The 26,157-nt window shown below is 42.4% G+C and overlaps 1 protein-coding gene and 1 long non-coding RNA gene across 2 annotated transcripts in view; one reads left to right on the forward strand and one right to left on the reverse strand.

Annotated features, from left to right (window-relative positions):
- Positions 1-19,063, reverse strand: part of LOC144588380 (uncharacterized) — a 33,483-nt gene extending 14,420 nt beyond the window's left edge. Inside the window, exon 1 of the long non-coding RNA XR_013543910.1 lies at positions 236-19,063. This is a non-coding gene — a long non-coding RNA (uncharacterized LOC144588380). The remainder of the gene's footprint in view (positions 1-235) is intronic.
- A 6,201-nt stretch (positions 19,064-25,264) lies between these two features.
- The window catches only part of PLPP4 (phospholipid phosphatase 4), a 135,348-nt gene continuing 134,455 nt past the window's right edge, over positions 25,265-26,157 (forward strand). The window contains exon 1 of the mRNA XM_078391156.1: positions 25,265-25,448. The gene's annotated coding sequence lies outside the window, so the exon portion shown is untranslated. The remainder of the gene's footprint in view (positions 25,449-26,157) is intronic.

Consider the following 26,157-nt stretch of genomic DNA (forward strand, 5'->3'; position numbering starts at 1 on the left):
GGGGTGAGGTCTTTAATTTCTGAAAATCCCCACCATTAGTAAAATCATTCCATGTGGCGGTGTTTTTTGGATACTGAAAACTTCCACTGACTGTCTTAAATCCTCCAGTGGCTTTCCTATGACAAAGGAAATTTGGGAGGAATTGCAAACATTTATTTGCAAATATTTTATGATGTTTTCAGCCTTATACAATACAGAGTAACTGCGGAAATAGGATTTTGGCCACTATTCTTACCTGAAAGAAGATGACAGTTATACATGAAGCCTCTCCTCATAGCCAGGAACCCTCATTTTTCAGGATCCCTAGTCTGCTGGATATATACATACTGTACATATCTGTATGATATGCATGCAGAACATATCATACAGGAGGACAGACTAGACTCAGATGGAGGAGGAGTGAAAACTGATGAAAGAAACAGCAATAATTTGAAAGATGCAGATTATTTAATTTTAAATTTCTTATGGGCAGAAAGCAGTAATGACTAGAAATGTGAAAGTGAAAGAGGAAAGTGCTGAAGGAGGACTGCAGTTGACCATTAAGAAGGAAAAAACATGACTGCAGAAGAACTATGGAACTTTAATACTGACAATGGAGAAACTGAAATTGTTAATGATTTTCATACCTTGGTTCAATCATCAGTCCAAATGGAGAATACAGCAAATAAAACAGAAGATGGCTGAGACTTGGAAGGAATTAGAAAAGATAATTAAGTACAAGGATGTGTCAGTGGGGACCAAGACCAAGACCATTCACAATTCTTTATTTTTGATCACCATGTACGGGTGTGAAAGCTGGACAGTTAAGAAAATTTGACAAGGATAAAAAATGAATCATTTGAAATATGGTGCTTTACAGATACCCAGAAAGGTGAACAAGTGAGTCCTAGAGCAAACCAAGCTCTAACTATATCTGGAGGCAAAAATGATGAAATTGAGACTGTCCTACTTTTGGCTCATTGTGAGAAGGCAAAATTCTCTGGAAAAGACAATAGTGCTGGAAAAGGTGGAAGGCAGCTGGAAAAAAGGAAGACAAAATACAAACTGGACTGACACTCTAAAGCAAGTGTCTCAAACATGCGGCCCGGGGGCCATTTGCAGCCCGCCAGATGATAGTTTGTGGCCCCCGCCTTGCCTGCCCCCCCCGAAGTGCCCACGCACCCTCTGCTGTCAAGATTCAAAAAAAGCCTCACCTCGCTCGCTGGCTCTCTCCCAAGACACCCTCCATCCAGAACTTCAGCCTGCCATAAAACTTGATGGGAATTTCATTAATTTGGGGCAAGTAAATAAATAAAATTTTCCCTGTAGAAAGGATTTGTAATAACGATTAGTAAGATTTAGAAAGGGAACATATAGTTTATCACTGTGCTTGAACTGTGAGCACTTTAACTGCTACATTACAACTGTAGACAGTTTATTATTACCGATCACTAGAATTAGCTGATGTTGTAGGAACAGTGTAAAACTAAATCCATGAAGATGTCTTGTTGCTGCATGAAATTCTTTAAAGTAACAATGCCTGCCTTAAAATCAGATGAAAGACTGCAAAATCAAGCGGCTGTTAGTCACCTAACTGCAATTGTCGAGCATTCTGGAGAAGAAACACAATGTGTTTTTCATCATGACACGCAATGCTCTTTTATTTCAGCTATTTATTTTATTGGATGGGGAAAGCAGGTAAAGAGAATATTTACATACCCCATATAGCATTGCAAATGTACTCTCAGTATAGTCTCAATGTAGCAATGTGGATATCTGGGAAGGAGCATATGCTTCAGACAAACTTTGAACCCAGAACCAAAGTGGGTCTTCAGATTTCAAAGATAGGTCTTACCTAAATGTGCCTTTGCTGCTCCTTCAGTGGGGCAGCTCCATGCAATCTACATACAAGCTCGCTCAAACACAAGAGGTTGAAAAAAATTAAATGTGGGGAGACAGGACTCAGAATCCCCAAGCCAGGATGGCTATTGTCCATTCTAGCTCAGGAATTCTGGGAATTGTAGTCCAAAACCGAGTGACTTTTCCATGCTATACATTTGCATGCACAAATACTTTCCCTCCATCCTTAAAGACTCCCTTTCCACAAACAGTTGTCCAAAATCTGTCAGGATTCAGTAGAGGTAACTCTACCCACACAATTTCCAAAGCCATAACTACAGCAGGACAATTAGAACTTTGACCAGGGGCACTGATATTTTTGGATGCAAGCACTTAAAATACTGAAGCATTGTGGAAAAAAAAACACACTGAATAATGAGAGAGTATAGCAGCTGGACCAGCACGACCACTTGCTGGAAGTGGGGCTGTTGTAGCAGTTCCACACTGAGCCCAACTACCTGGCTGAGATAGTTTAACACTCATAGGTGGCACCTGGTTAAAGATGTTGTCATCCAAAGAAGAAACTTTTCACATCTCTATGACAGACAAGACTAAACCATATGATCCAATCCAGTATAAAGCCACTTCCTCAGCTTTTCAGTTACTATTTCATGTTATGAAGTCACTTTTGATTTATGGTGAGCCTAACTACTGTAAGTTTTTAGTAAATTTACCATTACTACCACCCCAGAGAATTTCCATGGTTGAACAGGGATTTGAACCTGGGTCTCCTAAATTCTAAACCAACACTCTCTCCAGCATACCACACTGGTTGGCTATAGTTAATCTGCATTGTATTATATGACAGAAGAATGTAATTTTTGTGAACAAAGCCACATCTTCCTAAAGAATGTGGTCTGGATAGTATCCACTTGCTCATTTCAAGGCAATTGCCCTTTTTCCAGGAACTGTAATTTGAATTAATAATAATCGTTCTTCACATTATATATTGCTCTCAATATTTTCAGAAGGATTTTTTTAATGTTAGAGATTAAGATAAACTCTTCTGCCGCACCACTTGCAAAAGTGCCCATAAACTGATGTCCAATTATACTGCAAGTGTGGAAACCTTATCCCACGGACAGCAGCAAATCTATAGAAATAATAACATACTGGCAGGCACTGCGATTTCCAGTTCCTCATCAAAAATGTTCTCTCTTAACTATCTATGCATGGCAAGTGGAGTAACCAGCACACTATGATTCATCCTAGGAAACTCCTAGCTCAGTACTTCTGGAGCCCCTTGTTATGGAGGAGTTGAGTACAAGTATCTGATTCTGCACCTGCACCAGCTATATTGCATTTCACTGTGATTCTGACAGCTTTATAATTCAAAGCTGAAGACAACAGTGATATAGAACTATGTAAGGAAGTACTGTGGTGTTCCAAAAAGAGGGAGACAAAGTTGTGGCAAGACAGAATTAGTAGTGATATTAAGGAGCAGATGCCCTATATGTTCAATCGTTTCATTAAGGAGTGGGGGTGAAATGATTTTATGTTACTGCTGGAGTTTAGTGGAATGCTTCAGGCACTGCCAGAGGTCTAACATAAAATGTCAATTCAGAATCCATCACTGCATTATGATAAATAGGAAGCCTCTGGGTAAGATTTTGTCTGGCGCTAGATCAGCACTTTAAATCTTGGCTTTGCTGATGGAATGATGATTTAGTTTAAATGGCCCATCTATTAGGTTACTTGACGTCTCTTGTCTCTTCCCCCAGTAGCTGCCAAACAGAGATGGAACAGAAACAAAGCATGCAAATTTAAAATCCAGTTTTTCCCCAAATGAACATCTGGAATTAGGAAAGGAAGAGCAAAGGCAATCAATTTCTATGAAGTCCTTTGTATTTTTCCAAAATGCACACATTTTGATTGTTACCAAAATTATCTTTGGAATATCTCTTATTTCAGTTTACCTTATTCCCCTAGGACAAGGAACTACTCTAGTGCTTATTCTGATGTTGCCCCCCTCACTTTGTGGTAGTTGAATAATCTTCAGTTACAAGGAATTTATGAGTCAGCTGTACCCACCAAGAATCTTTTAATGCACAACACTAATGACTGTCAGCTTGATTACCATATTAGCATTATAATAAGCCAGAAGTTGAAGCAAATAACTGTTAATCATTTTTAAGCAGCAGTAAATGCACTGCTTGCCTTATTTAGCCACTAATCCCTTCAGTATTAAAGGTTTTCCCATACAGTGACATTTGGGGGTTATTTTTGATCCATGGATAATCCCCCCCATCTCCATGTGAGAAAAATCAAGCTAGTGAAGTGGTCATTTGAGTGCTTCATCAGTAGACCAATCTCCTACTTGGTATAACACCATGGTCTTTCAAAAGTGCTAGAAACAGCTTCTGGGTGATCTTTGTTTTCCTGTCCTACACCACAACTAAAGGCCTACCACAGTTGGTTGCGTGGAACTGTACACTTCCTCCACCTTTTATAGGATAGAAATATTCCAATCTCAGGTAAGGAAGACAGTCATTCCGATCCAGAAAGGGCAATAATAAAACTGCACCCATTACTTGAAATCCAGGTCAGAGGGCAATGTGATGATGATAAGAATAAAAGTCTTGGGAGAAAAAGTTTGATCAGAATTAAAACTGAGTTCTGGAATCCAGTTCTACCCATGGCATATATAATAACATGGAAGGAGCTGTGTAAGGTGGAGAGGTGAGCAGATGCTCTAAATCACTGCTTTTCACATTTGGCTTCATTCGCACCAGAAGATGAACAGATTACTGGTCAGTAGATTAGGCATCTTTCAGTCTCAAGAGACTATGGTAACGTGCTCTGTATGGAGGACTTGGATCAGGGTCTAGTGTGGCTGAAAAGGCCAATTCGAGAGTGACAATCCCTTCCACACTGAAAACAAACACAACTTGTCCCCTGTCCAGCTCCCTGACTTTGCTGCTTTCGTGGCTTCCTCTTTGCCTTGGCCTGTTGGACAAGGGTCTCTTCAAATTGGGAGAGGCCGTGATGCACCTCCTGCCTCCAGGTTGAACGCTCAGATGTCAGGGTTTCCCATATGTTGAGGTCCATTCCTAAGGCCTTCAGATCCCGCTTGCAGATATCCTTGTATTGCAGCTGTGGTCTCCCTCTGGGGCACTTTCCCTGCACTAATTCTCCATACAGGAGGTCTTTTGGAATCCAACCATCAGCCATTCTCACAACATGCCCAAGCCTACATAGACATCATTGTTTCAGTAATGTATACATGCTAAAAATTCCAGCTCGATCACTATTTGGAACTTTGTCCTGCCAGGTGATACCAAAAATGCATCAGAGACAATGCATTTGGAACGTGTTCAGCTTCCTCTCCTGCCGTTTCACAAAGGGTTCAGGACTCACTGCAGTACAGGAGTGTGTTCAGGACATAGGCTCTATAAACCTGGATCTTGGTATATGCCATCAGCTTCTTATTGAGCCATACTCACATTGTAAATCTAGAGAACATGGTAGCTGCTTTGCCAATGCATTTATCCAGCTCGACATCTAGGGAGAGAGTGTCAGAGATTGTTGAGCCAAGGTACACAGAATCATGAACAACCTCCAATTCTTGCGTGGAGATGGTAATAAAGGGAGGTGAGTCCATAGCCTGGCCCATGACTTGTGTTTTCTTCAGGCTGATTATTAGTCCAAAGTCTTGGCAGGCCTTGATCAAACAATTCATGAGTTGTTGGAGGTCTTCAGCAGAGTGGGCAACAATGGCTGCATCATCAGCGAACAGGAAGTCCCTCATGCATTTCAGTTGGACTTTGGTCCTTGCTCTCAATCTGGAGAGAATAAAGAGCTTTCCATCTGATCTAGTCCAGAGATAGACACCTTCTGTTGCAGTTCCAAAGGCATGCTTCAGCATGATAGCAAAAAAGATCCCAAACAGGGTTGGTGCGAAGACACAGCCCTGTTTCAAAGGGATTTGATGTTGAGCCATCAAGAACTACAGTGCCCTTCATTCCCTCATGAAAGGACCTGATGATGTTAAGGAGTCGAGGTGGACATCTAATCTTAGGAAGTATTTTTAAAAGGCCATCCCTGCTAACCAAATCAAAGGCCATTGTGAGATCTATGAAGGGCACAAAGAGTGGCTGTTTTTCCCTAAATTTCTCCTGCAACTGTCTGAGGGAGAATACCATATCAGTGGTGTATCTACACTGTGATTCTGGATAGACTCTGTCTGCAAGCACCTGGAGTCTCTTCAGCACAACACGGGCAAGCAGCTTCCTTACAACGCTGAGAAGAGAGATGCCACGGTAGTTATTGCGGTCACTCCTGTCTCCTTTGTTCTTATACAATGTGACAGTGTTTGTATCCTTCATGTCCTGTGGTACTCCACCTTCGCTCCAGCAAGGATGAAAGACTTCATGCAGTTTGGTGATGATGATGTCTTTACAGCACTTCAGCACTTCAATAGGGATGTTATCCTTTCCAGGTGCCTTGCCGGAGGCGAGGGAATCCAAGGCCGCTTTTATTTCTGCTAAAGTTGGTTCACTGCCCAGCTCTTCCAAGACAGGCAAGCATTCGATGTTATTCAATGCCTCTTCGGTTACTACATTCTCTCTGGAATATAGCTCAGAATAGTGCTGCACCCAGTGTTCCATCTGCTGTGCTCGGTCCTGGACAATCACACCTGTAGCAGATTTCTTCTGTATTGGACCTAAAGCCTGCTTGATACCATCATACATTCCTTTGATGTTACCTGTGTCCGCTGCTATTTGTATCTGAGAGCAGAGCTGAAGCCAATAATCATTGGAACATCTCCTGGCAGCCTGTTGGATTTGGCTACAAGCAGCTCAAAGAGCTTGCAAGTTGACTCACTAGGACAGGCTTTGCATGCTGCTAGAGCTCTCCTCTTATCCTTGATGGCTGGCATCAACTCCTCCAAATGGGCTTTGAACCAGTTGGCTGTCTTTTTGGTCTTCTTGCCAAATGTGGACAAAACGGTGTTATAGCCAGCATTCTTGAAATGTTCCCATCATTCAGGTGCATTTGCATTAGCCGGACCTGGAAGGGTTTCCTCAAGCACTTGGGCAAATTCCTCCAGTTTTCTTTGATTGCGAGTCTTGCTGATGTCAATACGTGGTCTTCCTTTCTTTTTCATGTGATACAATCTCTTTGTTCACAGTTTTACTCTACTAAACACCACAGAATGATCAGTGTCACAATCAGCACTCTGGTAACTGTGTGTGATCATAATACTAGGAGGGCTAGAATGTCTAGTGAGGATCAAATTGAGTTGATGCCAATGCTTGGATTTTGGATGTCTCCAGGAAACTCTGTGTTGAAGCTTCGTATTAAAGAACACGTTGCTGACACAAAGACCATAATAACAGCAAAACACAGGAAGCGTTGGCCATTTTCGTTCATCTTCCCAATGCCAAAAAGGCCTAGACACGTGGGCCAAGAATTGTGATCAGTACCAACTCTAGCGTTAAAGTCTCTGAGAATGAACAGTGGCTCTCGCTCAGGGACTTTTTTGATAGTAGCTGCCAGATTGTCGTAGAATTTGTCTTTCACTTCTATTGTGGATGACAGTGTTGGTGCATATGCACTAATGGGGGTGACCGGTCACACTGATGAGTGGAGCTGCAGAGACAGGATTCTTTCACTCCCCACAGTAGGTGGAACAATGGATCTCAGCAAAGTATTTCTGACTGCAAAGCCAACACCATATTCGCTGGTCTCATTCAACAGTTTTCCTGCCAGAAGAATGAGAAGTTTTTTACTTTGACAAATCCCGTGTCTGGCAATCTCATCTCTTGCAGGGTAACAATGTCCATCTGCAGTCTACTCAGTTCCATGTCAATGACAGCTGCCTTACGCACGTCGTCTATTTCCTGCAGGTCATCAGAAAAGCCATTGTCAGAAAAGCCAGGGATCATTGTACAAACATTCCAGGTACTACTGGTTAGTAGTAATAACATTAATGATGACAGCATTGTCTAGGAGTAAGAGTTTTGCAGGATCACAATGGCATAAAATTATGAACTAACATACAAGACAAGTTAGATTTCAGAATGCAAAACAGTTTGGTGAGTATGTCAGAGGGAGAAGGAGGAAATAATATCAGAATAATGTCAGAGGTAGCACCAAAGTAAAGTTATAGGTTAAGACTCCAGTTAAGCAGTTCAAAGGGAAGCGATAAAAGTAGCCAGGGCACTTGAGCAACCACCAGGATTATTTTCTTGCCCAATGCAGGGCTTCTGGGAGGCTGGGATTAAGGGTGCAGCTGGATATTCTGGATTGGTCCTCCTTTCTAGTACAGGCCCAATCAAATGGGGCTGGCAGCACAATCAATCCCAACTGTATTTCAAGGACGCTGCTGTCTTTCTGCCACTGGTGATATTGCTGCTGACTAAGCCAGAAATACCACCTATGACATTTTGCTGTCTGAGGCAAAGCAGTAAATAACATATACTCCTTTCTCAAGTCAAAGTACATAGTAGTCTAAACGAGTGAAGTGAGCTTGGCACAAGAGGCAGACAATGACAAAAACAAAATAGTTCATTTAGTAGTTATGCTTATATTCCAGTTTTTCTCTGACAACCTTATGGCAAGTCAACACTTATATAAATTCAATTTATTTAGTCAGTCTACATCAGTGGTCCCCAACCTTTAGGGGGCTGCCTACCAGCTGGGAGGAGTGAGCTCCATGCGACAACTCCATGGTCCACATTACATGAGACTAACAAATGGTTTTATACCCAGTGTTCTAACTGTGAGTAATGTGGTTTGGGGAAAAAATGAGGTGAGGCAGAGCAAAGGCAGTTCAAGAAGCTCCAAATCAGTTAGGGTGGCCCTACAAATTGAAATTTTTGCAGCCTCACATGCTGCCTCTAGCAAGAGTTGCTAGGATGGGCCTTTTTGGACTTGGGTGACTGTCAATCTATCCAGCACTAGCCAATTGTCCTTCCCTCTGAATTTGAAGAGGGCCTCACTTCTCTGCTTTGTTCCTTTTTCCCTTTCTTGAGTCTGCTGAAGTCTGTTGCTGAAAGCAATCATGTTCTTAGTTTTCTGTTGGTCTGTTCTCAGTGAGTAAATGAAACCTTTTATTTATTTTCTCATACACATATCTCAGAGTGAGTTAATGAAAATGTAAGTGCCAGTTGATGAGAAAAGGGAGTGAACTAATCTGAGGAACATGAAGCAGTTCTGTTCTGTGAATCTCTCCCCCTTTGCTACACACCTAGATGAATTTAACCAAAATTTAAAAGTCTGCAACACAAACCACTAAAGCTTGTTCCACCAAACTTTGTTGACATTTGAACAAAAATGTGTAGTACCAGTTGTTGTTGCAAAAGAAAGAAGCACAAGAGCAGAAGGAGATTGACAGTTGAAGCCCCAATGAAAGTCAGAAGCTCTCCTAGAAAGTCCAATCACTGACCCCTGGAGAAGGCTCAGAATGACCTCCCCAGGCTCTATTTATTCTCCAGCCAACAGATAGGAACAATTGCATGTCCAGGTGTGACAAAGAGGTGATGGTACATCATCTATCAGATTGGCTATGTTCCAGAATTGTCTTCTCCTTCATTACACTGAGTTTACATGGAAGAAGAAGAATGTTGTGCAGAACTCTGTAATTGCATCTAACCAGCATTACAGGCATTATGTTCTTTGGACACTTTGTGCACATTCCTGGCACGGTGTGAGTTCATCTAGAAAAACTGTATAATGCAGTGTCCTTTCAGGACACAAGGCGTCCCTGAGCACATACATTCAAAGTCATATAAATGGTCAGCGTGTTAGTTGACATGCTTTCTTCCAATGAGGGAGAAGTAAAGTAACTGTGATACTTTAATGAAAAGAATAACTATCTAATCAGGCAGACAGAACAGACAATTGCAGTTGGTTATGCACCAACCAAATCAAACTGTGAACCATTCACTTTTTTGGAAGGTTAAGTAATTACAAAGTAATTAAGATACAGATGATTACACTGAATTGACAGAAGTTTACACATCCCCTGAGTCCTTGTCTCGCCTGATTTTTTTAAAATAGACTTGCCCTATTTGTCTCAAACTTGCTGGGTTGACACAGAGTGTCAGATACAGTTAATTTTTAAAAAATACATTTTGCTTGTGATTAGTTCTGCTTTCTAATAAAAGGATATAACTAAATTATGTTAGGACTGTACTTTGATGTGGGATCATGTCATTACAGTTTAACTATAGCTTCTTTGAGTTACTTTTAGTGGTATGGGATTTTTATCACTAAGCAGTGGAGATGAACTATCGTAGCTCAAGTGTTAGCTCCTATATCTCATGCTGCTGAACTCAGGCACTTATTTTGAAACTAATTAAAAAGGAAAATATTTGGCTTATTTTCGAGAAAGGGAGGAAAAAAGAATTAGTTTCAAAAACTGTAACTATGATGCCAGCAAGCTATATTTTTGGTTCTTAGTATTAGAACACTTTGAAGCCTGGAGATGATACATCCCCATCATGGCTTGTAACCTGCGATGGACTTTTCCTCCATGAATCTGTCCAATCCCCTTTTAAAGGCATCTGAACCAGATGCCATCACCACATCCTGTGGCAAGGAGTTCCACAGATGAAAAATGCTCTGGGTAAAGAAATATTTTCTTTTGTCTATATTTACTCTCCCAACACTCAATTGGAGTGGATGTCCCCTGGTTCTGGTACTGTATGAGAGGGAAAAGAGCTTCCCTTTCACATTGTCCTTCCTCTGCATAATTTTCTATGTCTCAGTCATAACCTCCCTCAGGTGCCTTTTCTCTAGACAAAAGAGCCCCAAACACTTAGCCTTTCCTCATAAGGAAAGTGCCCCAGCCCAGTCATCATTTTAGTTGATCTCTTCTGCACCTTTTCCAGTTCCACTATGTCTTTTTGAGGTGTGGTGACAAGAACTGTATGCAATACTCCGGGTGCGACCTTACCAGTGTTTTGTACAATGCCATTAGAATGTTGGCTGTTTTATTTTCAATCCCTTTTTAATGATACTGACCATGGAATTATTTTCTTCACTGCCACCACACAGTGGGTTGACAGTTTCATCAATCTGTCCACCAGCACTCCAAGATTTCTGTCCTGATCCATCACAGACAGCTCAGAACCCATCAGCTGATAACTAAAGTTTTGGGGTTTTGCCCCAATGTGCATTACTTTACATTTTCTTATATTGAAACACATTTGGTATTTTGCTGTCCATTCTCCCAGTTTGGAGAGATTCTTCTGGAGCTCCTCACAATCCCTTCTTGTCTTCAACACCTGGAAAAGTTTCGTGTCATCTGCAAACTTGGCCACCTCACTGCTCATCCCTGTCGCCTGGTCATTTATGCACAGGTTGAAAAGCACTGGTCCCAGGACAGATCCCTGGGGCACACCTCTCTCCACTGTAGTTCTCAAACAATTCTCAATCCATAAGAGGACCTGCCCTCTTATCCCGACTGTGGAGTTTTCCCAGCAACCTTTGGTGAGGGACCACGTCAGGCACCTTCTGAAAATTAAGATAGACAATATCCACTGGTTCATCCGCATCCACATGCCTGATGAACTTTTCAAAGAATTCTAAAAGGTTTGTGAGGCAAGACTGACCCTTGCAGAAGTCATGCTGATTTTCCCTCAGCAAGGCTTGTTCTTCTACGTGTTTTAAGATTTTATTTTGGATGAGGCTTTCCATCATCTTCCCTGGAACAAATGTTAGGCTAACCAGCCTGCAGTGGTTAGGCTAAAAGCACTGCAGTGACCCTTCAAACTGTCCCTGTTTGAGTGCCTATGTGTCAAGTGCTCAGGAAGTGCTCAGATTATGCAAAGAAAGGTATATGTGTCTGTGTGGGAATGGTTTTAACTGGAATTCCAAGCCCCATCTAAATCCACCAATTTGTAACCAGATCACCAGCCTTCTAAAATTAAAAGCCAATAGTCACACTCAAAAGGAAATGATCCTGGTCCCCTTCTTGTAATTCTAGCATCAGACTCAGGTCCAAAGATGGGAAAGTACTTGCTTTACATAGAAAGCTGGTTGTGTGCTAAGCAAGTTAGGCTGCATCTCTCAGGAACAAGTTGTGGAGATTGCAGGGGGAAGCAGATCAGTTATTTCTTGACACCAGGAGGGGATACGGGATTGGCTTTCTGGTGACATCTGTTTCACTGGATTAAATGGAAGAGATTCCAGTCTTTATTAATAATGTTCCACTTCAGCTGTTAACTCATGGTGCCATGAGCAGAAACTGCTGCCTGATCCATAGAGCTGTTGGTTCCATTCATATGATGCATGATCCCATGTTTTACTGTATGTCTGTCTGCAATTTATCTGTGGTTGTAATGCCCTTGCTATACAAGAGATTTGTTTTGGAATTGTATGTGTGTGTATCCAGACCTGTATCATAGTACATTACATTACAATCTCCACTGTAGATTGAACCTGGGGGTGGGGGTGGAAAGAATGAGGGGAAAAAAGGGGGAAACTGTTTTTAAACATTCTATAAATTTAATTTGCAGGAATATAGCAGTCTTCCTGGAAATACTCTTTGTAATTTCAGAATTGATGAATTCACAATAATGTGAACCATGGAGTATCTGAGTTATATGAGCCCCTACTTGCTTTTTCCCCCTTCTATAATAAAGCACAGAAGACTTCCCTTTTCTGATTTGCCACACAGGTCTCTTGGTTCTGCAGGGAGTCATGTCAGTTGTCTTCTTTACCAGCAGATGTCTGTGTGGGGGACTTTTCTCCTATGGTTCCTAGGAGACCATAAGTCATTCATCCATGTAGAACAGTGTGAGGAGGCTAGAAGTCCCAAGGTTATGGAAAGAATACATTTGTGAAATTCTGTTGAAGGCATGAAATGAAGTCAGTGGCAGTGTATATTTTAAACTGCCTTTTCCTTTTCCTGTCTCACAGGACTCTTCCCACCCCCCTTCTAATGCTAGCTTCCCACAAACAGGGGGTTACAGTTTCAAAGGTTGGGTTGTGTCTCAGAAGGATGGAGAATGGCCATGGCTTTCCAATGAAATCGTGAACATGAAGCAAATAATCAAATGAATGCAGGCAGACTCAGCCATTTATCTTTCCCTTAAGCATTCATATTCTCAAAGTGGAGAACCTACAAATCATGGAGAATTATGGTATTCCTTTCATATCTTTATCCTAATATATACTATAGCACAGAGGACCCCTTTTTGCTTGTCTTGGACTTGCTAGCTCACTCACTCCTACTATTCTATTGCTGCTGTCTTCTTTAGTTGATGAATATTAACAAATCACCACACAATTGCAGAAATCATTCCTTTTTTTCCTTTATTTTGCACAACTGACACAGGAGTAGTCTGAAATCTTTCCTTCCTTTTTATGAAAACTTGGGCAAAGGTCTACGGGTTCATGGTTCTCTACTTGTATCCTTAGCATTAGAATCTGATTCCAGTACCATGAAATTTTGAAGGAACAACTATTCCTTTTGTTTCAGCATCTACAGAGTGCATTCACACCCCATTAAAATAAAAATAATGTAAAATAAAAAAAAATTGAAATCTATTTATTTATTTATTTATTTGATTTTTATCCCACCCATCTAGATCAAAGGTCTACTCTAAGTGGTTTATAAATTTAAAAACAGTAAAAACCAAAAACCAAAAAGAGTTCTAAATGATGTAAACGATGAGCCTTGTGGTGCAGTAGTTAAACTGAAGTACTGCAATGAAAACTCTGCTCACAACCTGCGTTCTGTCCCAGCACATGCAGGTAGCTAGATAAAGGTAGATTCAGCCTTTTATCCATTTGAGGTTGGTAGTACGACAAGGCTGTATATTGTCTCCCTGCTTATTTAACATATGCAGAATAGATCATGCAAAAGCCTGGACTGGATGAATCCCAAGCCAGAATTAAGATTTCTGGAAGAAATATCAACAACCTCAGATATGCAGATAATATCACTCTGGTGGCAGAAAGTAAGGAGGAATTAAAGAACCTCTTAATGAGGGTGAAAGAGGAGAGAGAGCAAAAAATGGTCTGAAGCTCAACATCCAAAAACTAAGCTCATGGCCACTGATCCCATCACTTCCTGGCAAATAGAAGGGGAAGATATGGAGGCAGTGATAGATATTACTTTCTTGGACTCCATGATCACTGCAAATGGTGACAGCAGCCACAAAATCAAAAGACGCCTGCGTCTTGGGAGGAAAGCGATGACAAACCTAGACAGCATCTTAAACAGCAGAGACATCACCTTACCGACAAAGGTCTGCATAGCCAAAGCTATGGTTTTTCCAGTCGTGATGTATGAAAGTGAGAGCTGGACCATAAAGAAGGCTGACTGCCGAAGAATTGATGCTTTGGAATTGTGATGCTGGAGGAGGCTCTTGAGAGTCCCCTGGACTGCAAGGAGAACAAGCCTATCCATTCTAAAGGAAATCAACCCTGAGTGCTCACTGGAAGGACAGATCCTGAAGCTGAGGCTCCAAAACTTTGGCCATCTCATGAGAAGAGAAGACTCTCTGGAAAAGACCTGATGTTGGGAAAGAGTGAAGACAGGAGCACAAGGGGACGGCAGAGGACGAGATGGCTGGGCAGTGTCATTGGAGCTACCAACATGAATTTGACCCAACTCCGGGAGGCAGTGGAAGACAGGAGAGCCTGGTGTGCTCTGGTCCATGGGGTCACGAAGAGTTGGATACAACTTAATGACTAAACAACAACAAACTGAATACTTAGCTTGCTGGGGGAGGAGCAATATGTAGCCTGCATAATTAAATTGTAAACAGCCCAGAGAGTGCTTTAAGCACTGTGGGGCCATATGTAAACAGAACATTTTGCTTTTGTTTCATTTTATAAAATAAAGTTGATGAAAAAGAAGTTGAATGTTGAAGCGTCTACTCCTTTATTAAACCAGACCATTGCTAAATAATATCTGTGAAGAATGTTTGGAAATTACTGCAAAGCCACACCTTTTCAAATGCAGCAAAATAGAAACCATGGAAAGTTGAGCCCTTGTTATATCCTCAGCCATGATCTCTTCATTACTGTGACATATTTTGAGATTCCTAGTTCTCTTAGAAGGTGTTAGCTGAGGAAGATGCCTTCATTGTCTGTTTGAACTGAAATTCAAATACCTGGGTATGCTAATTGACACTATTGAAATGATCATGTTCCTTTCTAAGTAGCTGTCATCCACCAGATCACACCACATTTTGGATTCATGAACTCCAAAAGTACTCTTCAGATTATCTAACTGAATCTTCTACTAACCCTGTCACATATATTTAGTTTTCAAATGAAAATTAATCTCTTTTGATCATATCAGTTTTTGTTTGTACTTTTTATTATGTGTGGGTGATTTTCTTGGCACTTCTCTTTTATCCCAGTATCGTTTGATCTTAAATTGATTTATTATTTTGCTTTTAATTTTGACATAAACCCTCTTGAGGGCTCTATAGTGGATTGATGAGAAGATCCCTTCCATCAGTCAGTAAAATGAATTTATGTTTGAATCATCCTCTAGAATTTAGAGTACTTTCAAAAGTCACCCATCCATGTGTTTCCAAGGCAAGATATGCATTGCCCCATTTCCAATTGGAGGAGCGAATGGATATTTTTGTAGGGCAATACAAACACACTTTCTCCCCCATCCCTAATGTGTTTTGCTGCTGTTAACTGCTGCAATGCACCATTCTTTGACTGATCAAAGAATGAAGCAGTGAGGATATGAAGGTCAATGCAGTGTTTCACATGTGGAGCTTCTCCCTGAAAGCTAGCCTGCTGCCCTCAGGTGCAGTGGGTGACAACGCCACATTGTCAGTGTTGGAGTATGATCCAATTGTTCACCTGGACAGCTTCTGTACATGGAATGGAAGATGGCCACATCTCAGGTTTTTGGCTAACCCACCTGGCTTGGGAGGGCAGAAAGGCTGAACTTTGAACTGTTTTGGTCATGTGGTCAACACTGGCTGAAAGATCTTACATAGTAACACATCTCCATTGAGTGACCTGGTTTTGAGTCTTGTCTTGGAGGGCCTAGGGCAAAACAGAGATCAGAGTAGACCAACTTTGACAGAGCATACTGTAGATCTTAATTCTTCTTCTTTGGATCAATTTTGCTCACTTGAAAAATTGTTGTTGTTTGATTGTTTAGTCATGTCTGACTCTTCGTGACCCCATGGACCAGAGCACGCCAGGCCCTCCTGTCTTTCACTGCCTCCCGGAGTTGGGTTAAATTCATGTTGCCTCAATGACAATGTCCAACCATCTCATCCTTAAGCCAAACCAATTGCTAACATAGCAAGCTCCACCTCGTATTGAAAAATCAATTTATAATCTTTATGCTATAGAAATAAGCAAGGGAAACAAATGATTAGTGATCAGATATTAGACTGATCAACAGTGTTCAGAGAAGAAACGTTGTTGCCCTGTCATAAACTTTTATGATGACTTTTATAGTAGATAAAGGGACGTATAAGCCATCATAATAAATTTGAAATGAGGAAATAAAGGAACAGGTCCTGGTCAAATTAAGTATTCAGTAATGAAAAGGGAGGTGGGGGATTTTTGTACTTCCCAAATTTCACATATTAAGGGTTAGACATAATTTAGTACCAGTTCAGTCATTTAAAGCTTTGCCACTGCTGCCCACATCACATGCAATATGAGGCAGTTGCAATATTCTGCCTTAGGCTAGGGCTGACTCTGTCTGTCTGCATAGGGTAGCCAAATCCTTGTCAGGGTGACCAATCCTCTACTTCAAGAGCTTCTAGTGGACAATCCTCCTTTTGAGGAGTCCTACCTTTGAAGGACAATCCTGTCCACTTCCAAGTCTGACATATATAATGAATAACAATAACTACATATCATCAAGTCAGTTCTGACAATTCTGTCTCAGTTACATTTTGATTTAAGTAGTTTTAGAAGTATTAGTCTGTGCGAACATATCAGGCAAAAACAAATGAAAAATTAAAAAATAAAGAAGACAAAAATATTGTGGCCCCTTTAAGACTAAGCCAATATTTTAACACTTCCTTGGACAAGTCTGAGGAAGTAGACTTGTCTACAAAAGCTCACATTAAAATATAGTGTTAATCTTTAAAGTGGCACCACATTTTTGGTTTTTTTTAATTATTTTGTATTTGCCTGACTTTCATTTAATCTTCCCTTCAGACAGGTCTACAGTATTCTTCTATATATTCTATATGTGTAAAAGACTAATTGTGGCTGCTCAGTCATTGATATTTCATTAGACATTAGCAATACCAATTAAATACCATCAAGTCAATTCCTACTTGTGCCAACCCTTTTCCATATTTTCTAGGTATAGCATTTTCAGAAGTGGTTTTCATTCCTTTCTTCTGGAGTATTCTGAGACTGTGTGGTTTGCCGAAAGCTACACAGGCTGATTCTCCTCCCAGGAGGCACAGCAGGGAATTGAACTCCCAACCTCTGGCTCTTCAGCCAAGTATTAAACTCACTGAGACATCCAGCTAGCTGTTTCAAATATAGAGAAGCATAACAAAGGAGTTTAGGGACCTTGCTATTGCCTATTCACAGTTACCAACATTTCAGCAGACAAGACTCAACGGGAATGCGGCCCACCTGGTCATTGTTTTGTTTGTTCACATGAGATATATTGACATTCTTTTATAATGATTGAAAATACCCTTTCTAATTTTGAATCTGTTATTTTTTACCACTCCCTTTTGTGATGCACATGACCTAGTCTCTGTTGATGGATAAGTGGGCACTATGTTTCTACCCATGTACCCCTTGTACATGTGTGTGAGACCTCTGGCATATCACTCCCTGAATCCAAGGGGTGCTTTACGTGTCTACTAAAGCATCAGCCCTTAGATTCTGATTCCTCCCTGCCTCCTCTTCTATGAAATTATAACAGATGAGGAATCTTATGATATGAATAATCACTGAACAGAGCCTTCACATTAGTTGTTTGCCTTTATAGATTTGACTAATATTTACTTTGTTGTTCATCATGTTAATTGCAGATTTAAATGTGCAAAGTGTTTTCGGTGTCAGTCTGAAGCATACTTCCTGTGATGCCCCATTGGGCTCACAGAGGAACTTAAGCGGATGCTGTTTATTTCCTTTTAATATGTTGTTAATGTGTGAGCTAGATTTTGTATAGTGCATAGAAACTGTAATGCTCGGAGGGGGATTTTAGTCTACCTGCCTAATAATGATCAGCCTCATCTGGCACTTCTATGCCTATGGGAGACACATAGACTCATATGTTGAAGAACATTACCTCACAAAATAAATTTCACTCAATAATGTGAGGCACAACATTTCATATGTAATAGGTCACCAAACAGATAGAGTATTTTTAAAAAACACACACACATCCTGCTGCAAATGTTCTTGAAGAATAAAAGCATATGGTAACATATGAAAGCCAGCATGGTATATTGGTTGGAATGCTGGTATGGGATGTGGGAGATTTAGATTGTACTCCCTACTGAGTTGCACATTCTCTGAGTAAGCACAAAGATGGTATCCAATACAATTTGATTGTGCAACCAGTTGCACAGCCTCTTGGAAAACTGTTTCACAGCCTCTCACATAATGGTGTAATCCAGTGCAATTGCACTAGCATGGGTTAACCAATGTGGAAAATCATTCTTTCTGTGCCGGGAGGTCCTTTTGCTCATGCTGCTGAGTGAGGTGCTATGGTCCTCCCCTGAGCAAGCCTGCCTGATCCAGCCCAGGGAAGGTCCATGCAGGGCCCTGTGACTGTGACTGAGATTATGAAAGGAATGGCTAGGACTCTCCACTCTCAGTCATTGTTTCCAGAATTGACTGAGCTCACTTTGTTCTTTCTACCCATTCCTTGTGTGGAAAATGGAGGGAGGGCGGAGTGAAGTGCCAGCCTCTGGCATTTACAAGCCCTAGCTAAACGTGCTTCCTTCTATCAGGAAGGAACAAAGTCTGGTTCCCATCCCAAGTGCCAGGTGGCAAAGCGTCACCCAGCACTTCAGGTAAGGGGCCCAATGACATCAAGGGGACCCAATGAACATTAGACATAAGATCAGGCAATTGATCCATCTACACAGAATTGTTCACACTAGCAGCAATGGCTCTTCATGGTTTTAACATGAGATTTCCCAGCATTAACTGGAGATCTCGGGGTTTGAACTCTGGACTTTCAATATGCAAAGTACCTGTTCTACCACCAAGTTACAGCCCAGCTCCCACAGCATAGCTGCCTTGGTTAGGAATTGGACCAGGCCTTTTTCACACACATCAGAAGTAAACATATGTGGTGATCCAAACACTGTAAGAAAACAAAACAATATTTGATGCTGTTAGATCAGTGCTGCATAGGAGTGCTTTTTGTGTAGTATTTTACTGATGTGCATATGCAGTCCTGCACATTGCTAAAACACTACACAAAATTAATTTCTGTATGTGCTGACATGCACTGAAATGGAGATTGACATGATGAAGTCAAGGCACAAATGCATCATATGAGTTGATGAAAGATTAAAAAAACAAGCATGAGAAACTGAATATTCTGGCAAAGTACTCTGCTTTGCTTTGTATATATTTCTGAAATACTTTCAAAAAGATCAATGGAGAAATCTACATGGGTGTTTGATGGGTGTTTGGAATTCCAACATCAATGTGTGTGTGTGTGTGTGTGTGTGTGTGTGTGTGTGTGTGTGTGTGTGTGTGTGTGTGTGTGTGTGTGAGAGAGAGAGAGAGAGAGAGAGAGAGAGAGAGAGAGAGAGAGAGAGAGAGAGAAAGAGAGAGAGAAAGAGAGAGAGAGAGAATCAGGATTAAGGGGAAATGTTGGAAGTTTATCCAGTTGCAGAAGCAGATCACACTCTTCCTACAAATGTGTTAGGTCATGTGCTGAAGACTGCAATATAATGATACATATGTTCTGATCAGCTCTACAGGATTTCAGTTTGCAAAGTGCTTCAAACATTATGAAGTGGAAGCATGAGCAGGTTAATAACTTGAGAAAGTCAAGGCTTGGCAAAGCAAACTTTACTTGGTTAGTCAAGAAAGTCAAGAATAAAATGCTGTACAGACTTGACTTTTTAACATACAAGAAACCCAGGTTAAGATGATTTTTAAGTGCCACCCAGCTGCTGGTTCCACACCCTTGGGATGTTTCCTTCCACAAAGAATTTCACATTCACCCAGAAGAATTAATTAGCTCTGCACCTTATGTCAGAAAGAACTACTCCCAATTTATGAAGCATGGGACAAATAAGATACTTATTTATACTATAATAATTATAAATAATTATTTATTTATAATTATTGCAATGGTAGAACCTACGTAGCACTACAATGTTCCCCATGCAAAGTTTGTTTCCTTGTCAGAGATTCGCAGTTTGGAAGCCTTTAATTAACTATGCTTTTCAAGGACCTAGCATTCGCTATGCAGTGTGGAGACCAAAATCTCTGAGTTCTAACCTTCTCCATGCTATTTGTTGTGGTACATTTGCCTGTCTGTCCCTGAGTTCCCTAAATGAAATGAAATTTTCTGTTTGGTTTTTATGGCTGATTCCACCATTTTATATGTTTAATTTCCACATACAGCTACCTGGAAAGGCAATAATCACATTGCCTATGTCAGTCTCCTCATGCGTAAAGTCTGCAGGCATGCCAACTATGCCTCCTCCTTATGTACCTCATGGCTTTCCACATGGAGAAAATCGTTTTTTTCTGGAAAATTAGAGTTTCAAAATCTGAGAGAGACTGCATGGATAGAGGAGAATCTCCTCTGCAGAGTTGTTATTCACATGTAAAGTGCAGAAAGAATACAAACTGAAAGGAAGGTGGAGTTAACATGGGCATCCCCATTTTTGTCCTCACATGCAGAGTTCACACATAAAGGAGAACCACTGTGTAGGACTAAAGTATATTCTGGGCTTAATGTTTTCAATATGGAAAGTCTCCTTTTGTTCCAGGATGGGGCAGTGGCTGTCAGAGACGTGAAGAGAACCTTTCAGCAACATTTAAAGTCCTTTTAAGGAATTTAGCTGACAGTCTAATATATATTCGTGTGACCCCCGTACCCCGGGTCGTGAGGTGATGTTGGGAGTGCCGTCTTGCCCTAGAGCCTCCGTGGGCACCCAGACAGCTCCCATGCCTTTCCCACCCCGGATGTTACATCAGGCAGTGGACACTATGGATTTAGAACGGGGCATGAAAGGGTTAACCATATCGACCCAGACTCCTCAGGTTTGGGCGGGAAGAGGATGGAAAGATCCTGAGGAGGGAGCTGTTGGGGAGGTCAGTCGCAGGAGAGATGTTGAAGAGGAAGGATGGGAATGGGTGTCCATCCAAGACCCTTGGACGGGCAAGTGGGAGCAGGTGCGGCTCACTAAGAGGGAGGCGGAGGAGAAGAGAAGGAGGGAAATGACAGTTCGGCCCTCTTATTGGGGAGAAAGGGAGACTAGAGAGTGGCGACGAAAGTTGGTGGAAGAGAAGAAGCGAATAGAGAAAGAGAGGGAGGAAAAGAAGTTATGGCATCTAGAGGAGTTGAAGAAACTGGGTTATTACCAGGACCCTGGGATGCCGCCGGGGCAGAGAACCACGTACCCTGGGGATATACAGGGTATGAGGAGACAACACCGTTATTGATCATAGACCCAGATGACTTCGAACCCGAAGAACCCACCCGGGTTCAGGCTGGCCCATGGGCGTCGAGGTCAAGCAACCCATTTGATGAAGACTGGGTGCCCCTGTATGAGCCGTTACTCACACAGGAGAAGTTTATTCCCAAATTGGTGGACATTTCTATTCCCTTGCCCAAGTTAATAAATGAAGAAAAGTTGTTTGGTTTAAAAACATCTCCTGTTTTATTTGGTTCGGGGGAGGCAAAGACTAACGGACCCTCACAATTCGTCTCTCTGCCAGAATCTCTTCATTTTGCAACATTTAATATATCCATACTATACACACTGACACAATTTTTACATAGTAAGTTGCAATGAAGATGTTAGGCGATGGGGGTACAAGATTTAGACTAGAATCCTATACACACTTTACATATCTAAGCATACTTTTGATTAGATGTGTAGAGAATTGCACTGTAAGGCATCTTAATCAACACTATCTTATAAGCATAGCAATATTGTGACAGGTCAACCTTTTCTTCCCACTTTGCAATTCTGATGCATATCACAAAAAAATAGAGCAGCTGTGGAATGGAAGCCTACATTGATGCCAATAAAAGCCTCCCTACCAGGGCTAAGGGCAGCTAGGAGAGCAGTAGTTTCTTCAGGATCATAGAAAATTAAATCACCCTCCACAGGCATTATGATCCTGAGTCCTGTGGTGGCTTTTTGCACTGGGGAAACAGGCACACATTAATTAATTATTTTCATGCAATGGCTGCATTTAGTTTGAGCCTCATGCCACTGAATTATTTATTTTAAAGTAGGTCTTGTTTAAACTGCAGTCCATGGGATCAGGAATTGTATGTTATTGAAGAAGTTTGCAAGATGACAAAATTTGTTTTGTGGTTATTCCGGATCTTGCTATACATGTCTTTTACAGGACCAGTTTCACATGATCACCAGAGTTTTTTTGAGACCTTGACCATTTCTCTAGTACATTATTACTCACCCTCTCAGAGTAGTATTGAAAGCATATCAGCATGCTAAGCTCACTGAAACTACTTCCTTCTGATGACACTTAACCTCCCTATATAGAGAAGCAACAATGTGTGAGATCAGCATGCCATACTGATGTTTGCACCAAATGATTTCTGGGATAGAATGGCAGCTACAGTATTCTAGTTTGGTAAGAATGAAAAGTCTTATAGCTGCTTAAAGACTATCAAGTTTTATTTGGCAAAGACTTCTGGTAATTCCAGCCCACTTCACCAGGTGTTAGCCTATAAGGATCTGGAAGATTCTTTGAAAAATAATTTCTACCTATGTGTTAAATACCATGATGTACCAATGGAAGTCCATCTCTTCTCTACTTTGGAATCCTTTGCACCATTTGGAGGATTTCTTAAATTTTGAAATTGGGCATACAGATGGCTGGGGGAACAAGTTCCAGCAAGGGATGACACTGTTGGATCCAAACCTATAAAACAATATATGCTAGAGCAGCCATTCTCAATCTATTTTGGCTGCTGCCATAAATGTAATGTGAAAGAAATATAGGCCCAATCAGGATTGATTTGGCATAATGAACCTTATAAAATGGTGTGTGAAGAATTGTTTCTGGTTTGTGGCCCCCTACAAGAATTAGATTTTGAAACTGTATGGCTCTCATTGAGAAGAGCCATAAGAGTAACAAACATATCAGTAAATCGCAGAGCAATATAAAAAAGGACTGAACCACAAAACCAAACTGAAATGTAATTGTGAGTGTGGTCTGATGGCGACTGACCTTGTGTCAGTCCCCTTGTCAAGGTTGGATTACTGCCTAATTAAATGCAATCTTTCAGTGGCTCTCCCTCCCCACAGGGAGCAAGGACCTACTTTTAATGGTCCGTGCTCAAAGGTTACTGGATCCTATAGAATTCCAGGACTCCATGAGAGGGATTCTGGCTGATCTGACTGGCGCTCCTGTCGAGGCTCTGGTTGATGGCTGGCTTGCCGCTGCCACCAGGGCTGTTGAAATGATCGCTCCTAAACACCCTCTCTGTTGCAGAGCTCATTCAGCACCCTAGTTTAACCAGCAGCTGCGAGCTATGAAGAAAAGTAGGAGAAGGCTAGAGTGCAAGTGGAGATGAAACCTGAAGCTTCAAATCAGCAGGTGGAACTTTTCCATATAGTCCGCAATCTATCCGGAATTGGTCTAAGTGATAGGCCTCCTACTAGTATTTCACCTGACCAATTTGCAGCATTTTAAAAATCTAAAGTGGAGGCCATCTGCCAGGAGCTCTCTCCTTTTTTGAACATAGTAGATCGAGCAGAGATGTCCAGAACTCTGCCTTACCTGATGAGACTCAATCTCTTTCAGCCTGTGATGCCAGATATGGTGGAAAAAGCACTTGACTGCTGTCATGCCTCCTCCTCCTCCCTTGACCCTTGCCCGGGCTGGCTAATCAAAGCAGCCAGTCCTATAACAATCGAATGGGCCACTGCAATAATTAATGGGTCTCTCCGGAGACACTCATTAGGCCCATTAGGAAGAAACCAAGTTTGGCGGTGGATGACATTGGCAATTATAGGCAGGTCGCCAATGTTTCTTTCCTCAGCAAAGTGGTAGAGAGGGTGGTGGCTGACAAGCTTCAGGCCCTTTTGGATGAAACCAATGCCCTGGATCCATTTCAGTTGGGCTTTAGGCTGTGCCACTGTACGAAAATGGCATTGGTCATCCTGCTTGATGACCTGCTGAGGGAGGCCAACAGGGGCAAAATGTCTCTGTTGGTCCTTCTTGATATCTCAGCCACTTTTGATACCATCAACCATGGTATCCTCCTGGGGAGGCTCTCCGAGCTGGGAATTGGTGGTCTGGTGCTAGCCAGGAGGCCTGTCCCTAGAGAGTACAGCTTGGGGATAGTGTATCAGTTCCATGGAATCTTAATTGTGGGGTTCCGCAAGGCTCAATTATCTCCTCAATGCTGTTTAATATCTACATGAGGCCACTGGGTCAGGTCATCAGAGGGTGTGGAGCTTCGTGTCATCAGTACGCTGATGACACCCAGCTCTACATCTCCTTTTCTCCAACAACAGTGGATGCCGTTTTGTCCCTTCAGTGTCTGGAGGCTGTACTGAAATGGATGCAGGGGAATGGTCTGAGGCTGAACTCGGACAAGACGGAGGTCCTAAGGGTGGATGGCCCTGATGGTAGTGGTTTGGGGAACTCCCTCTCTTTTGGTGGGTTGATTCTCACCACAAGGAATTCGGTTCACAGTCTGGGGGTCCATCTTGACCCGGCGATTACCATGGAGACCCAGGTAGTGCCAGTGGTCCGTACCGCCTATTTCTATCTTCAGCAGATTGCCCAGCTGCGTTCCTATCTTGATCTCTGGAATGTTACTGTCTTTGGTTCATGGGTACATACATATAGATGAAATAAATGTAGGTTATTCCAGTTTTAGATACCGCTGTGGAAAATACCATGCAGAAGTCGACAGCTCCTTCGTTCCCCTCAAGAAGCACCCAAAGGTGCCTCCAAAGTGGAAAGATCAGTCAACCAACAGAGTGTTTTTGTTGGCCAGGGGCACCCGAATGTATTCACAGTCCTAAGAAAATGAAAACCTACTTGCTGGACATGCCTGGCTAGAACTCCAAGGTTCCATTTCCCCCTCAGTCATTAAACTCAGTGGGTGACCCTGGCTCTGTCTCATCTTTCAACCTAGCCTACCTTACATGGTTGTCACAACGACAGGAAAAAAACATTGAATTCCTTGAAGGAAACGAAGAGTATCAATCCAATGATTGTCTCCCCACGCATTTGGGAAATTTCATTTAAGAGATGCCCTTTTCCACCACCATCTCCCTTTGAAACACTTCCCCTTTTCTGAGCTGCTACGATTTTTCTAGCGCCCTTCTTGTGCGGGCTGCGTGGCCGGCAGCTGTTCAACAGATGAAGCTTTCCTCTCGCTGGGCAGGGTTCCCCTGCTTGCATCCTTGCCCACAATCCAGAAATTACAAGCTTGAAACCCCTGCGTAACAGTGGTGGTTAGTAAGTTAATTCATTCTGAAACCATTGCAGTGCCTCAAAAGACATGCAACTCGAGGGGAAGTGGGAATGGGGGGGGTCATTTCTCCATTTCAGTGGTGCTTTTTTTTTTTTTTTTGGCTCGGGCAAACCCCGCTGTTTCCCGTAGCATCTTTGTTTGTGTGAAAATAACAGCTCGGAGTCTGTCACTTCCTTATAGGGGACGACGAGAAGAAACGGCGAAGAAGAACAGATCGCGGCAAAAAAAAAAGGGAGACGGAAGGGGCAGCCAGGCTTTGCCCGAGGACTGTCTTAGGCAGAAGAACGCCCGAGTCTGCCGGCAACAGTTAGTTGCGAGGTTGGGAGGGGCATGGCTACCCCCCAGGATCCCCTCAGGCCAGACTGCTCTAGAAGGCGACGGGAGCCGCCGTCTCTCCTCTCCGTCCTCGGTCACCACCCAAAGAGGCGCCAAAAAGGAGCTCTGGCCGGCTGGGCGCCGACGGCGAGCGGAAGCTCCGGGACCTCGTTCGCCTCAGGAGCTGCCGGGGCGTCGCTTCGCTCCCCGGTGCGGCTGTGGCGAGGCCAGGGTGTCGGGTGGGAGCGGCGGCGGCGGTGGCGGTGGCGGGCGTCTGCTGGGGTTTGGAATGGACACGGAGGGGCTGGTCCTGAGCGCCGCGCCGTGCTCGGTCGGGGAGAGGGAGGAGGAGGAGGGCTCTCCAGAAGAAAAAG

This window comes from Pogona vitticeps, chromosome 3 (assembly GCF_051106095.1).
Source record: "Pogona vitticeps strain Pit_001003342236 chromosome 3, PviZW2.1, whole genome shotgun sequence".
In the NCBI taxonomy this organism is placed as follows: domain Eukaryota; kingdom Metazoa; phylum Chordata; class Lepidosauria; order Squamata; family Agamidae; genus Pogona; species Pogona vitticeps.